The following is a 15747-nucleotide window of genomic DNA, read 5'->3' on the forward strand; positions in this document are numbered from 1 at the left end:
GCGGAGAGCAGAGGACGCTTCGCGGGCTCCGGGCGCCGTGGGCGGTGGGAGCCGGCGCAGGGTCGGCCGAGGCCAGGCGGGGTCCGTGCGTGTCCTGGGGGCTGCGGGCGACCCCGGGAGCGAAGCCGCCGCTGCCTCAACGGGTCCTCGCGGGCCTCCGGGACTGTCCTGCGGGGTCCGCCGCCGCCTCCCGCCGGAGCTCTGGGGAGAAGCTGCCGGGCCGCGCCGGGACGAGGGGCTCCTTGGGGGCGGCCGGGCGCGAACTTTCCTTTGCTCTGTCCTGCCTCGCGCTTTTCTTCAGAGCCAGCTGTGGAGGCGCTTGCGGGGGGGGGGGGGGGGGGGGGGGTGCGCGCGCGTGCGCACTTTGCGGGGTGTGCACAGCACCTGGTGTTTCACACGGCGCCCTGTGCGGGGTCGTATGTGGTATGTACTCAGAGTCATGCTGTGTGTACACGGCAGCCTTGTCACTTAAGCTGTGTACGCAGGACCGAGTGTCATATGCAGTATTGCACAGTACCCTATGCTATGTACAGTGTGTACATAGTACCTAGTGTCATGTACTGTGTGTACACACTGTCCTTGTCACGCTGTGTACGCAAGCGCTACCTGTTGTCTCATACAGTGTATAGGAAATACTTGGTGTCATAGACAACGGTGTATACATAGTACCGCATGTCATACATGGTGTGTAGGGAGTATTCTTGTCCTTAATCCCTTACCAACATTTTTACTAGGAATTTTCACAAGAAGTAAAAAGTAATTGATTTGAGTTCAATGTCTACTTGTATCTCTCACGTATTAACTTTGAGTTACTTACTTGCAGTGCCACTGTCACATTTCAAAACAAGTATGAATCTGCTTTGGCGCGGAGACTCTGTGCAGAGGTTGCACTACAGGTTGTCAGTGTTTTGCCCCCCAGTAGTCTTGGTTTTTGAAATGTTTTGGTGTCTACGATTTTATAACACAGATGAGTTACAGTAATATGTATTAATATCATGTATTGTCTGTCTACTGTATATCAGGCACTGTGCAATTATTTACAAACATTATCTCACTTAAAACCCTTACATGTTATCTTAAAAGCTTAGCAGTCCTCCTTTAAGTTACAGAAGGTTCACCTCCTTGTAGCACACCCCTCATCCCATCCCAGTGCATGACAAACAGAAAAACACACACAGAAGACAAGTGGGTGAATCAGATGTTTTGAGAGAGAATGTGATCCGTGTCACATGAAAGTTTGAGAATCCCTGGAATAAGAGGTAAATGATAGAAATGAAGATAATGGGAGAGAAATAAGACTCTAAATCTAAGTACTCAATAAAATAGTCTTTTTGGGTAATCATGGCTTAACTTTAATTTTTAAAACATATACAGAAATGAAGTATTGCTTTAAAGAAAGAGCTTATGTGTGCGTAGGTACCTGCTGTTATGTTTTTTTCTGTAGGAAATTCATAAAAAGTTACTTAGTTTGTATTGTGAAAATGCTATATGAGCTTTAATATCAAAATTAGTTACAAATGGAAAGAAATAGTCTATAACATAAAAATTATTTGGAGTTTTCTTAGTATTTGTATAATCCATTACATACTTTAGGAGGGAAACTTAGGAAATTAGATATTTAACTCAATTCAACAAATAATCTAATTAGATATTTAATCTTTCTTTTTTGTATATTTTCTATTTCAGAGTAGTATTCTGATTTTTAACTCAGGTTTCTTTTAAGGGAAATTTAGCATCTTGGAATATATTTTCACAATTAAGGTGCAGGGTAAGATCTTTTAAATGTGTTTGATCAGCTAGCAATAGAAATACCCTTATGTGCAAACACTGAAGCAATTTATTCACACTATTAAATCATTGTAAAGTTGCATTTGCACTGGGTATGTGGCAGATTTCACTTACAGTTGGTAACATCAGCAATTGTCCAGACTGTTTGCTCCATAAATGGCTAAAAGTTTGTCTACCTTTATGTAAAATTAAAAAGAGAAATGATGAAGGTAATAGAATACTGTTGCATCAGAGTTTTGAAGGAGTCATATAGACTGTTATCTATATGTTCTTCAGAAATGAGAGTGATACATTTCCAGATCACATTATCTTATATGTTAGTTGGAAAATGTGTGTTGCTGAAAACTTGTACACAAAGTTTTATTTTTTTAATTGAATAAGTATAGTAGGTAAGCTAGTTTTATTTTAAATAAATGCTTTTATAGTTCAAGTTACTTCATGATTAAATCTGTTTCATAAAATCACATTAAAATTGCATTTTTTGTATAAGTAGAATATATGCAATTTTAATGTCTTAACTTCATTTATTAATACATTGTTATTTATTGAAACTCTGCTATGTGCCATACACTTGCTAGGTGCTGAGGTGAACAAGATAAGAGAGTTCTTGCCATTGCAGAGTTTATAGTTCAGAGTAACACAATTACTGAAGGAAGCACAATAAAGTGTAACAGAAGAGAGTAAGTCCAGGGTACTGTGGAACAGAAGCTGAATTACGATACATTGTATTTGAGTTAAAATTACTTGTGAGGTGTTAGCACTGATGATTTAAAATTTATTCTAATTTGTAACTTTTTTACTGTATTAACCACCTGAGGGTTTTTAAAATCAACTTACTTTTTTTTTTTTTTTTGGCTACAGTGCCCTGGCATCAGCCTAGCTCACAGCAACCTCAAATTCCTGGCCTCAAGCAAACCTGCTGCTTTAGCCTCCTGAGTAGCTGAGACTACAGGTATGTGCCACCATGCCCGGCTAATTTTTTCTATATATTTTTAGTTTTCCAGCTAATTTCTTTCTATTTTTAGTAGAGCCAGGGTCTCGCTCTTGCTCAGGCTGGTCTCGAACTTCTGACCTCTACCAATCTGCCCATCTCAGCCTCCCAGAGTGCTAGGATTAAGACATGGGCCACCACTGCTGGCCTAAAAGCAACTTTCTTATGTTAATTTTTTACAGTACTCTGTTAAAAAGTAGACCTGTATTAAATACCAAACATATATTATGTTCTCCAAATATTATCTGGGCATTTAAGTGAAAGGTAGACCCATTTAAAAGTTTTTCAGTATTGGTTTTTTTTTTGTTTGTTTGTTTGTTTGTTTGTTTTTCCTGGTTTAGTCAGCTTGTATGTTAAGTAAATTTAAAATATAATTTAAAGAATGTACGATCTTCTTTCTTAGTTTAAGCATTTATCATATGGACATAAAAGCAATATATACAAATATTTTTCAATGGATTTCTGTTGAGAGCTTGTCACATTAATTCTCATAAGTGGGATTAAAAATACTACTTAAAAAAATTTAGTTAGATACTATGGTTTATAGCAAGAGAATCTGACTTACATACATTTTAATTTGACTATGCACATTAGATCACTTTGCAAGTCCACTTTGCAAGCAGTTTCTAGCAAGCTAGGTTTTATCACAAACAGTGCCTGTGGCACTACCATTTTTTTTTTTAAGATGTCCATCATTGAGCATCTTCCATACTAGGCAGTGTACATTTTCCATTTAGTCTTCACAACAGCATCATGAGGGGAATGATGTTATAATGATTTTATAATAAGGGAAGAGACACAGTTAAATTGCTGGTAACCAAGTTCACACAGACATAATCAAATTGATTTCAATCCATGGGTATGACTACCAAACCTGTAGTATGTTATGATATTCTGTCTCCCTAAGACCCATCAACCTCTTGGGTCTTTGTACTGATATGCCTTCATGTTCCCAATGTACCTTTATAAGTCTCCAAAAGTATGTGATATTAACAGAATATAAAAACTATGCTCATTCTACCTACAAAAGCAGGAGGTGGAAAGGCAGGGATATTAGGAAACTCCTGGTAATCAAAACATTCCATATATAAAGTTCTAGTTAATTCTAATTTCATTGGTGATGATAGCTGGCAATCAAAGAACAAGTGTGGATAATTGGCTCATTTTCTTGCTGTCACTATGGTAGCTCACGTTATAAAGATAACTTGAGGCAGGAGCGGTGGAGGTGGGGAGACCTATGATCTTTATTTTAATACTTATGTAATGGAGAGAAATGTTTGAAAACACTTGGAATTAACTCCAACATTAAAGCATTCTTGTCTTCAAAGGGGAAGTCATTGTCTTGAGGAATCTTTTAACATACCTTCTCCTGGATAAGTTCAATTTACATTGAAATAGCTAATTTCTTGAAAGCTGCAGTAAATGTTAAGGCTTCAGAATTCCATTAGGTGTGCACTGTCATCTAAAATAAAATACCATTTCATGAGAAGCATGTGGTGAAGAGAGTAACAGATCGAGTGAGTTATAGCATCCACAGATCCAGATCATCCTGACAGCCATCCACAGTAATGTTCCAGTGGGTTATTAAATATGATTTTCCCATATTTGATAGCTATGGAAAGATTTTAGAAAAAAATTTTTTTAAGGAAGTCTAAGTATAGAGAAGCTCTCTCAACTTGAAAGCTATTATGAATTTTTTAGTTTTCTCTTTTTGTAGAGTCTTGATTTACCTGCTTATTGTTTGTTTTTCTATCTCAAAAGTGCATCTGAAAAATGCTGTTTGAGAGAGCAAGTCCCTAATTTTCAATTGAATTTTGACATGGGGCCCTTCCCCAATTAATATAAAATATGCTTATTTTAACTGCCTGGTCAAAAAATAAGAATAATTTATTTGGGATTTCCATTGATGGCAAATTTAATAGGTTTTGGGATGAGGTGTATTTACCATTAGAGATGTTATCTTTTTAAATTATAGACAATATAAAGTCTGAAGTAATTTTTTTCTACTGTACTTATAATTTATCATTTCTCTTATATGTTTGGAAATATCAAGTTTAATATCATTTAATATCAACATACCTGAAACGTTTCTTTTGAAATACCTACTTATTTACCACTCTTCACACATATGTTCTACACAATCTTAAGAAGCCTCTTACTTGTGATTAATATTCATGTTGGTTTGTTTCAGGCAAGAAACTGCCATTTGAATCATTTGAAAGTTTTTACTGTTTTTAAGGACTATTCAAATAAAACTAGTTTTAGTCCCAGTTACTTTCAAGTGACTTAAAAGCCAAACGACCAGCAGTCTAATATAAAGTTGGACTTTCTCTTGGTTCACCTGCATTTTTAGACAAATGCTGATGAAAAATGTACTATTGTAAGCCTTAGTTACAGTAGTATTTGTACCATATTGTTTTAAATGAATTATTTGGGATTTTAGGTGACAGTGCTACACAAGTCACATTAGGAAGAAACAATATTTAGCATGCTGGTTCTCAATCATGAGTGAGCATCTAAATTGCTTTTTAAATTTTTAAAAAAACATTAAACCAGAATCTCTGGGGATGGATCTAAGCTCTAAGTTTTAAAAGTTACACTTTTTTAAATGTTTCACGTTTCAAATTTTTTATTTTTCTAAGTGGTATTCATGCTTTCTTTTTAAATATTTCTTTTTGGAATAGATTATAGAAAATGGTGTACCCTGGGCCCTTTAGCTCTAAATCTCAGAAATTCTCTTTCAAGAATCAGATCAATTAAGTTTCCTGGGGAAAAAAAGACGATAATCAAAACAACCTGGGGGAAAAAAACACAACCTGAAAAATAAATGCATCCTGGAAGAAAGCCTTAAGTCTTTTCAGGTCCCTCAGAAATGCTACCGTGTTGCTAGGTAAGATGGATATCAAAGGTACCATTGGCTGATGTTCCCCAGTGGGCTCAGATATAGCTATAATCACAGGTAAATATGTACCATATCTTGAGGCAGGTAATATTCAGGAGATAGGCTGACGTCCAGCTTGAATGTCTGGGCATTCCAGTAACTGGACTGAAAAGCAGCAGCATGGTGTTCCTGCCCCTTCTGCCCTCAGTGCTCTGGATTTCTCATAGTCCTGTAGGAAAATCAGAAAAGCTTGGAAGCCTTTCCCTAGGGCAGCCAGACCAAGTGTCTTGGGGTCACATCTGCAGTCCGTGGTGAGACAACCTGAGAAAGTTTTCCGGGCTCTGCCCTGCTCTCTGGCTAGCCTCCTCTTTTCCCTGGCCTTTATCTGGGTTTCAGATGATTCTTCCTGTTCCTTCAGATTGGGGGTGGCATTTCCACCTACAGGTTGTTCACTGGGTATGGCCATCCAGAGGAGGAGATTCAAAGTCTTTCAGCTGAGTTCTAGAAGATTATGACTTACTTCCTTTGCCCTGGGAAGAAGTCCTTGAGCTGCAAGACCCATCCACAGCAATAGATTCAAAGCCTTTGGGCTGAGTATGGGGAGAGTATGACTTAATTCCTTTGTTCTGGGAAGAAGTCCTTGAGCTGTAAGACTCACTGTGGCTTCAGCCACTACTGGACAATATCTGTGTTCACTCCTCACTAACTGGATTTCTCACACAAGCATTTTGAGGCTTATAGTGATCCTAGGACCTAGGCAGTTGTGATAATTTCCACAGGTTTCCTTAATTCCTCTGTAATATAGGTTCATAATTCTCCACCAGTTTCACAAAAGTCAAGGTGCATGGCAGATTGGTTTTAAAGGAAGAGGGACATCTAGGAAGTGACAGGAAAGCCTCCCTGGGCCTGGTACTGTTGACAGGGTGTTCAGGAGAGTCTGGTCCGTGTTCTTTATTTGCTTCTCCCACTGTGTGACATGGTCCTTCCCCAGGTGGCTGGATTCCCAGTGGTATCAGTGTTCTGTCTTCTCAGTTTACCTCGGGGGAGAACACACAAAGTTCTGTGTTTTTAAAGTGTGTTCAGTCAAATTTTCTAAATACACATAATTTTCTCAGTTTCAGATGATCCGATACAGTCAAGAATTATATTCTTTTTTTTTTTTTTTTTTTTTGAGACAGAGTCTCACTCTGTTGCCCAGGCTAGAGTGAGTGCCGTGGCGTCAGCCTAGCTCACAGCAACCTCAAACTCCTGACCTTAAGTGATCCTCCTGTCTCAGCCTCCCGAGTAGCTGGGACTACAGGCATGCACCACCATGCCCGGCTAATTTTTTCTATATATATTTTTAGCTGTCCATATAATTTCTTTCTATTCTTAGTAGAGATGGGGTCTCGCTCTTGCTCAGGCTGGTCTCGAACTCCTGAGCTCAAACGATCCGCCCACCTCGGCCTCCCAGAGTGCTAGGATTACAGGCGTGAGGCACCACGCCCGGCCTAAGAATTATATTCTTAATTGCTGCTGTTAGAATTGCATTTTAAGGAGAATTTTTTATAAAATTTGATCTTGAACAGAGTAGGAAATGTTAGGTGGTTATACTATTGTGAGTCAGTATTCTTACGTAGGTACCATTTCATACTGTTATCCTAAATATTGTAAATAATAGGAAAGGGAAAGAATCTGAAGTATGAATCACAGAAAATAATTGTCTTTGAAAAATATGAATTATCTGAAAAAAGGCTAAACTGAAAATTGGCCACTTCAGTCTCTGGTCTCTGTCTCCACAGCTCAGCCCTCAGGCTCCTTTTGGAGTCTCCGTCCCTGCACTGTGGCCTGAGAACTGCTTCAAGGCAGTGAACTGGTGATATCTTAAACATAGAGTTTACATTTGGGAGAGCAACACACTAGTAAAGTATAACTAAATATATTCAGTTACCTTACATTTTAAATATCTGTACTCTACATTCTGGGTATGTTTTGGTGTATATGGGGATGGATTTTATACTTTATCAAGCCTTACACTTTGAGTAGACATTATATCACTTAGGAGAATGGCACTTTATTGTGAGAAAGGACAAAGGCTGAAACAGTCTAATGAAGGGCATTGTTTTCACTCTTCTTTCTCTTCCTTTTTTATGGAACCCTGCTCCTTAGAGGACGCAATGGTCACTAGTTACCTTGCCCATCCTATCTTCAAAGACAGTGAAGGGGAAAGTTCGAGAAATGTCATTGTGAGTAAAGGAAATAGTTTGCCAGAATTCACCCAAAGTTAGCCTGAAAGCGTTACATGACTGGCCCAGCACCATCCTGGCAGGTTTCAGTGATTAGCCATGCCTCAGGCTGTGGCCTGGGTCTTGGCAATTTCAGGAAAATAATTTAGATTTAAAATACATGGCACATGTTAATAAACTATTGTAGCACAAAAGGCTTATATAATTCTCTCTACTTTTGTATGCTTGAAAAATGTCCATAACAGATACTTTTAAAAGTTAATAGTAACAGTAATGATGGAAACTTTCCTAGAGGGTGGGGGAAAGTCTCAAAGGAAGAGGAGACACACGGAAAAATCAGGAATCATTGAAAATTCTTTGTTAATTGATAATTTTACATAGAAGCTACAAAAATAATCCTCTGCTGACTCCCCACTTGAACAAAGTGACATGTAAATTGGCTCCAGTGACTTTTTTCCATAAATATGATTCTGTGGTTTCTAGTCTATTTACAAGGTTTTGCAGCTGTTACTAGTATCTGATTTTAGAACATTTTCACTGCCCCCAAAAGAAACCGCGATGCAATATCAGTCGTCTCCCATTCTCTTCTCATCCCAGCCCCTGGCATTCACTATTCTACTCTCTGTCTCTGGATTTGTCTATGCTGGACATTTCATATGTGTGAAATCATATAATATGTGGCCTTTTGTGTCTGGCTTTTTTTACTTAGAACGTTTTCCAGGTTCATCCATGTTGTAGCATGTGTCACTACTTCATTCCTTTTTATGGCTGAATAATGTTTCATTGTGTCAATAATATTCCATTGGGTATAACACATTTTGTTTATCCGTTGATCAGTTGATGGACATTTGAGTTTTTCCCACTTTTTGGCTATTATGAATAATAATGCTGTGAATATACATGTACCTGTTTCTGTGTGGACATATATTTTCAGTTCTTTTGGGCATGTATGTAGAAGTGGAATTGCTGTGGTCATGTGGCAACTCTGTTTTCTTTATGAGGAACTGCTGAACTGCTTTTGAAAGCAGCTGTACCATTTTACATTCCTACCAGCAATGTATGAAAATATCAGTTTCTCTGCATCTTTGTCAGCACTTGTTATTGTCCGGATTTCCTGACTATAGCTATCCTGGTGGTCGTGAAGTGGCATCTCATTGTGATTTTCATTTGCATTTCTCTAATGACTAGTGATGTTGAGCATCCTTGTGCTTATTGGCCGTTTGTTTATCTTCTTTGAATAAATGCCTGTTCACATCCTTTGTCCATGTTTTAGTTGGGTTGTCTTTATATTGAATTGTAAAAACCTTTTATGTGTTTTGAGTAGAAGTCTTTTATCAGATGTAGGATTTGCAGGTCTTTTTGACCATTCTGTGGCTGTCACTTTCTTGATGGTGTCCTTTGAAGCATAAAAGTTTTTAATTTTGACGTAGTCCACTTTATCCATTAATATTTTTTCTTTGGTTGCCTTTTGACATGATATGATCCCTTTTTTCCAGTTTGTTTGCATTCCACTGTGTAGATGCCCTGCGCTGTATTCCACCAGTTCCTTGCGGATTTACTATTACAAAGACTGCTATAAGACATGAATGTGTAGGTACATCATTTTTGATTTTGCCAGTGGGATTACTGGGTCAAAGAGAAAATGCATATGTAATTTTGGTGGTTATTGCCACATTCCCCTCCGTAAAGATTGAGACATTTTCTGTTCCCACCACTGCTGTATGAGAATCCCTGTTTCTGTACAGTTGTATGACAGAGTACATTGCCAGGCTTCTATAGTTTTGCGAGTCTGATAGGTATTAAATAGAAATGCTATATTAGATGTAGTTTAGAAATTGGTCTTCTCTAAGAGAAATTGTCTTTCCATAACTTGACCTTTTGTGTTGTGTTTTCTGTTTGTCCATATCTTTTGCTCAGTTTTTCCATTGGGTTTTTGGGGCTTTTTCTGAAATTTTAGAGGTTTCTTTTTTTTTTTTTTTTTAACATATCAAGGATATTAACCCTTAATTCATAATTTAATTTGTAAAAATTTCTTTTACCTATCCCATTTGTCATTTATATTTTTACCTTGTTTATGGTGTACTTTGGACATATAAAAGATTATAATTTTGCTTGTTTGCTTTAGGTTTTGTGGGGTCTTTTTGTGTTTTTGTGTGTATGTGGTGGTAGTCACATTTTTCAGCCTTTCACTTGCTTTGCTTCTGGATTTTGAGTCATAGGAAAGGCTCAGGCAGGAGGATCTCTTGAGGTCAGGAGTTTAAGACCAGCTTGAGCAACATAGCAAGACCCTGACTCTATAAAAAGTAGAAAAATTAACTGGGTGGGGTGGCATGTGCCTGTAGTCTAAGCTACTTGAGAGGCTAAGACAGGAGGATGGCTTGAGCCCAGGAGTTTGAGGTTGCTGTGAGCTATGCTGACGCCACGGCACTCACTCTAGCCTGGGCAACAAAGCGACACTCTGTCTCAAAAAAACCCCAAAAAAACAAAAAAAACAAAGCGCATCACATTCATTGTTCAGTCAAACCTCTCTGCTAACGGTAATCTGCATTTGCAGCCGCTCCCCCCAGCGCTAGCATCATAGCCTCCGCTCCACCTCAGACCATCCGGCATTAGATTCTCATAAGAAGTCTCAACCTAGGTCCCTCCACGCGCAGTTTACAGTTGGGTTCGAGATTCTATGAGAATCTAATGCCACCACTGGTATGACAAGAGGTGGAGCCCAGGTGGCGATGTGAGCGACGGCTTCCTCCAGAGCAAATGTTCCGAGAGACAGACAGTGGAAGCTGCCGGTTTCATGAGTCCTGGGCCTGGAAGCTGGCACCATGTCATTTCCACCATGTTCCGTTCACCAAACCCTCCTGTATGTTTTCCCTTCATCTCATCAGCTCTTTGCTCTGTTTTCTTTTATGACTTCTTTTGCATTGAGTATTGTTTTCATTCTTATTGCCTTTGTGGCCCATTAGCTATAACTTTTTGTTTTACTGTTTTAGTTATTTAACTTTAGGGCATGGTTTCTCAACCTGACATTTTGGGTTGGATAGTTCTTTGTGTGGGCAGCTGTCCTGTGCAGCGTAGGATACGTCACAATACTGTTGGTTTCTACCTTTTAGTGATACGACACCACTTTCTGTGCAGCATAGGAGCCTTACAGCATGCTCCGTCCTTCCGTCGCTTCCCCTTGGGTCTCTGTGCTATTGTCATACATGTTACTTACACATGTGTTATACGCCCCAATTTCATTATTGTTATTTTTGTTTAAACAGTCAATTATCTTTTAAAGACATTTTAAAAAGAAAAAAAGTCACATACTACCCATTTGGTTACCATGGCCAGATCTGTAAACATAATCTCATCTGGTATCATTTTTCTCCTGCCTAAAGTACGTCTAACATTTCTTGCAGTTTAAGAGTCTGTTGCTGGCCGGGAGCGGTGGCTCACGCCTGTAATCCTAGCACTCTGGGAGGCCGAGGTGGGCGGATTGTTTGAGCTCAGGAGTTCGAGACCAGCCTGAGCAAGAGCGAGACCGCATCTCTACTAAAAATAGAAAGAAATTATATGGACAGCTAAAAATATATAGAAAAAATTAGCCGGGCATGGTGGTGCATGCCTGTAGTCCCAGCTACTCGGGAGGCTGAGGCAGGAGGATCGCTCGAGCCCAGGAGTTTGAGGTTGCTGTGAGCTAGGCTGACGCCACGGCACTCACTCTAGCCTGGGCAACAGAGTGAGACTCTGTCTCAAAAAAAAAAAAAAAAGAAAAAAAAGAAAAAGAGTCTGTTGCTGATTGATTCTTTCAGCTTTTGTGTATCTTAAAAAGTATTTTATTTTAAACCTATTTTTCTTGTGATACACACAATTTGCCACTGTAACCATTTGTAAGTGTAGTTCAGTGGCGTTAAGTACATTCACAATGTTGTGCAACCATCACCATTATATATTTCCAATTTTCTCATTATACCAACTGGAAGCTCTGTAACCATTAGGCGATAACTCCCGTTTCCCCCGCCCTCGGCCCCGGGTAATCTCTAACATACTTTGTCTCTATGAATCTGCCTATTCTAGATATTTCACAGAAGTGGAATCATATGGTATTTGTCCTTTTGTGCCTGGCTTATTTTGTTTATCATAATGTTTCCAAGATTCACCCATGCTGTAGCAGGTGTCATAACTCCGTTCCTTTTCATGGCTGAGTAATATTCCTGTGTGTGTGTACTTGCCACATTTTCTTTATCCATTTATCTGTTGATGGACATTTGGGTCGTTTCTGCCTTTTGGTTAGTGTGAATACGGTTGCTATGAACATTAGAGTGCAAGTGTAAGTTTGAGTCTCTGTTCTGAATTCTTGTGGTTACACACCTGTAAGTGGACTTGCTGGGTCATACGGTAATTCTATGCTTAACCTTTTGAGGAACCACCAAAGGGTTTCAACAATAGCTGCACCATTTTTCACTCTCACCAGCAATGTATGACGGTTCCAGTTTCTCACAGGCGAGGGGGATGGAGGATGGGATGCCTGGGCTGGGAGTCGGTACCCAGTGTTCCCTCCTGGCCTTAGATCAGGCTCCTCAGCTTCTTGGCCATCGGAGCAGGGCTGCTCCCCACACCCACTGTGGCAGTCCCCTGGAGTCCCCGGAGTCCCCCAGGCTTCACCAAGCAGCGCCCAGGTGACAGGTCCCCAACAACCCCCTTGGACACGCTCAGACACTGCGGGGCTCTGAACAATTAGAAGCCTGCCCTCTGCCGGCTGCTCAGTGACATAGACACCCCGCCCCCCAGGACCCGGCAACGGAAACAGGAACGCGCAGGCGCGGCTCTCACGCTGGGGCGGGGCCTCTCAGGGCGGAGCTTCCGCTGCAGGGCGGGCCGTGGCTGCGGCACTTCCGGCTTCTGAATTAAAGAGGCCGAGGCTGGGGCCGAGCCCGGAACCCGGAGCCCCAGCGCCGGCTTTGCCTGAGGGCGGGCTCCGGTCCGGCCACCGCTGCACCCGAGGCAGAGGCTGCGCCCGAGGTTGGGGCCAGCTCAGCCACGGTGAGGGAGCGAGGCCGGCCAAGCTGCTGCCCCCGCTGCCCCCGCGTCCCCGCCGCTCCCTCGCTCCGGCGTCCCCCTCAGGCTCCTGCCTTCGCCCACAGCCCCTTATTGCCACCCGCTCGGTTTCCAGTTCCCCTTCCCCGTGCAGCCCATTCTCCTGCTGGGGTGAAGCCCTTTAGGTAGCACCCCCTAATCTCCCTTCCTCCCAGTGACAGCCTTTTCCGCGTTCTCTGTGCCACCGTCTCTGCGTCCTTTAACCCCGACCCTTCCTTCTTTTTCTCTTCCATTTTATCTTTTTCTGTCTTCTGTGATCCTCACCCCTTTCTCCCTGTTTTTTTGCTCTTTCTTCTCACCCCCCTCACCATTTTATCTCCACTGACCCGTCCTCTCCATGTCCCTTCTCCCGTCTGTCCCCTCAGCCAAATTTCCTCCCCCTTATTGGACGTCGTCCTCGCTCGCTGGCACAGCTGTCCCCATCTCCTTCTCCAGGCTTCAGGGGTCTAAGCAGGAACAATTGGAGGACCGTCTCTTCCCAGGAACTGTAGGGCAGGCAGATGGGGGTTTGTAATTTTCTTCTTCCTTTTGTGTTTGGAGAAAGGGGAGCTTGGAGGTGTTGAAGAGAGTCTGGAAGCCTTGTTAGGTACTGTGACGGCAAAACCTGAGAGATGGTGTGTTACAGCGTGATAAACTGAGGGCCAACATGCATGGTGACACCTTATGAAATATTTGCCTTTTTGACAAAAGCAGCTAAAAAATATTTTGATTTTAATTTTGAGCATCTTTTAGTAGGGAGGAACAGCTTCAGAAATTTAAAAATATTTATTTACAGGCTTGACTATTATAACTTAGATAAAATGATTTGGTTTTTTTTGGAGGCAGAGACCAACAGCATTTGAGGACTGACAATCACCTTGCTTGGCACTCGGATTGTGACAGCTTCTTTAATACCTTCCAAAGGGTTCATTTGTTTTGCGCTCTCTTTTTCAGTTGGGAAAAACTTATATTTGCAAATTTTCCCCTTCCTGTTTCAAAATAGCTTGAGATTTCAGTTGGTTTTTTTCATTGAGTTGAATTACACCTGGTTGGCAGTACATTTATTAAAAAACATTGCTCCCAAATATGCAACAGGCTAAATTTTGGTCTCTGAGAGGGACAGAAATTCTAGTCAAAACAAAATCCCAATAATCATATTCTCCTAGGATGTTAGTCATTTTCTATTTATGGAGATGGCTTCTTTACTTAAGCCTCATGCACCAACTGCTAGCTTCATCCTTTTCTTCTTCAGCTTCCTCACCTCTCTCAGTCTTCATGGAATTGAAGGGAGGAGCCTGCTTTAAATTAGATTTTGGCTTAAGGGAATGTTGTAGCTGGGGTGATCTAGCCAGAGATCAAACTTTCTCTGTATCAGCAATAAAGCTGTTTTGCTTTTTTGCCATTCATGTGTTCACTGGAGTGGCACTTTGTATTTCCTTGAAGAACTTGTCCTTTGCAGCCACAGCTGGGCTAACTGGTGTGGGGGCCTAGCTTTCCCCGAGCTTTTGAAATGTCTTCCTCATTTTTTGTAGAGATGGAGTCTGTCTACGTTGCCCATGCTGGTCTCAAAACTCCTGGCCTCTAGTGATCCTTCTGCCTCAGCTTCCTGAAGCGCTGGGATTACAGGTGTGAGTCACAGTGCCCACTGGCCATGATTTTGACTGTATGTTCTTATTTAAAAAATAAGCTAACAAATACTAAATTGTTGGCATAAATAATTGGAGGCCTAAAATGATATTATTTTCTTCCAGAGAAGTCTTACTTTCATTTCTTCCAGGTGCCTGGCAGAACTCATAACCCAAGATCATCTCAATCTGATTTAGGGACTAAATTCTAAAGCTGAGTTACAGCCCTTCTGAGCAACATGTATTTCTAGTTCAAACTTGTTCTCCTCAAGTACAGCCCACTGGGGGCTGAACTCCCATGGTGAGAATTTACCAGGACCGCATCTGTGGGGAGTTAGCTACGCTCCACACAAAGAGGTATTTTTTTTCTCTTTATTTCGATCATGGTCTCTAAGTTGACTACACCAGTTTGCAGGGAGTTAGCTACGCTCCCTGCAAAGAGGTTTTTTTCTTCAGAACAGGTCTCTCAGGCAGGGGTCATCGCAAAGGATGAAAAATATAGTAGGAAACAGAAATAAAAGATAAAGTAATGGCAATAATAATACACAGAGCCAAAGATATAGTTTATAAAGTAAAGGTTTATGAAAATAAATAAATAACAGAATGTATCCGGATGGATATATTTTTACCCGCATCAAATATATCCCCGACGGAAACTCCACACAGGTATTTTATAGGGTACTTACAGGCTCCCCGTTGCCAAGGGCAACAAGATTTGCATACTAACAGGCAGTTTGCTTTAGGGTCAAAGTCTCCTAAAAGGCTACTACAGATCCTTTAACAATGAGTTATAGAATCGTCTTGGGGCAAACTTGTAAGTTTTATGGTAAGGCTATTACTTTAGCAACAAACAGGGACATCTTGGCTCCGGTGATTGTGTTCTTGGGGACAGAGATGATCCCAGAAGTCAACATGGGCTGTGCTTTGTGTTAATTACTTGAACTGCATGGTTCCATCTGGGCCTGGCTTGGACATTACCATATCTATATGATCAGCTCTCATCTCCGGGGGTCTACCTGCCAGCTCCAGCAACCTTTTGGTTCTAAGGAAAAGGCCTGCCTTGTCTTTCAAAACAGGTGAGAACCAAAGGCCCAGTTTACAGCTGTCTCTTTGAAGTGCAGCTTCTACTGACCAGCGAGATGCCCTCCTGAGAAGAGGCAGCTTTTCAAATAACACATT

Source organism: Eulemur rufifrons, chromosome 10 (genome assembly GCF_041146395.1).
Source record: "Eulemur rufifrons isolate Redbay chromosome 10, OSU_ERuf_1, whole genome shotgun sequence".
Lineage (NCBI taxonomy): Eukaryota > Metazoa > Chordata > Mammalia > Primates > Lemuridae > Eulemur > Eulemur rufifrons.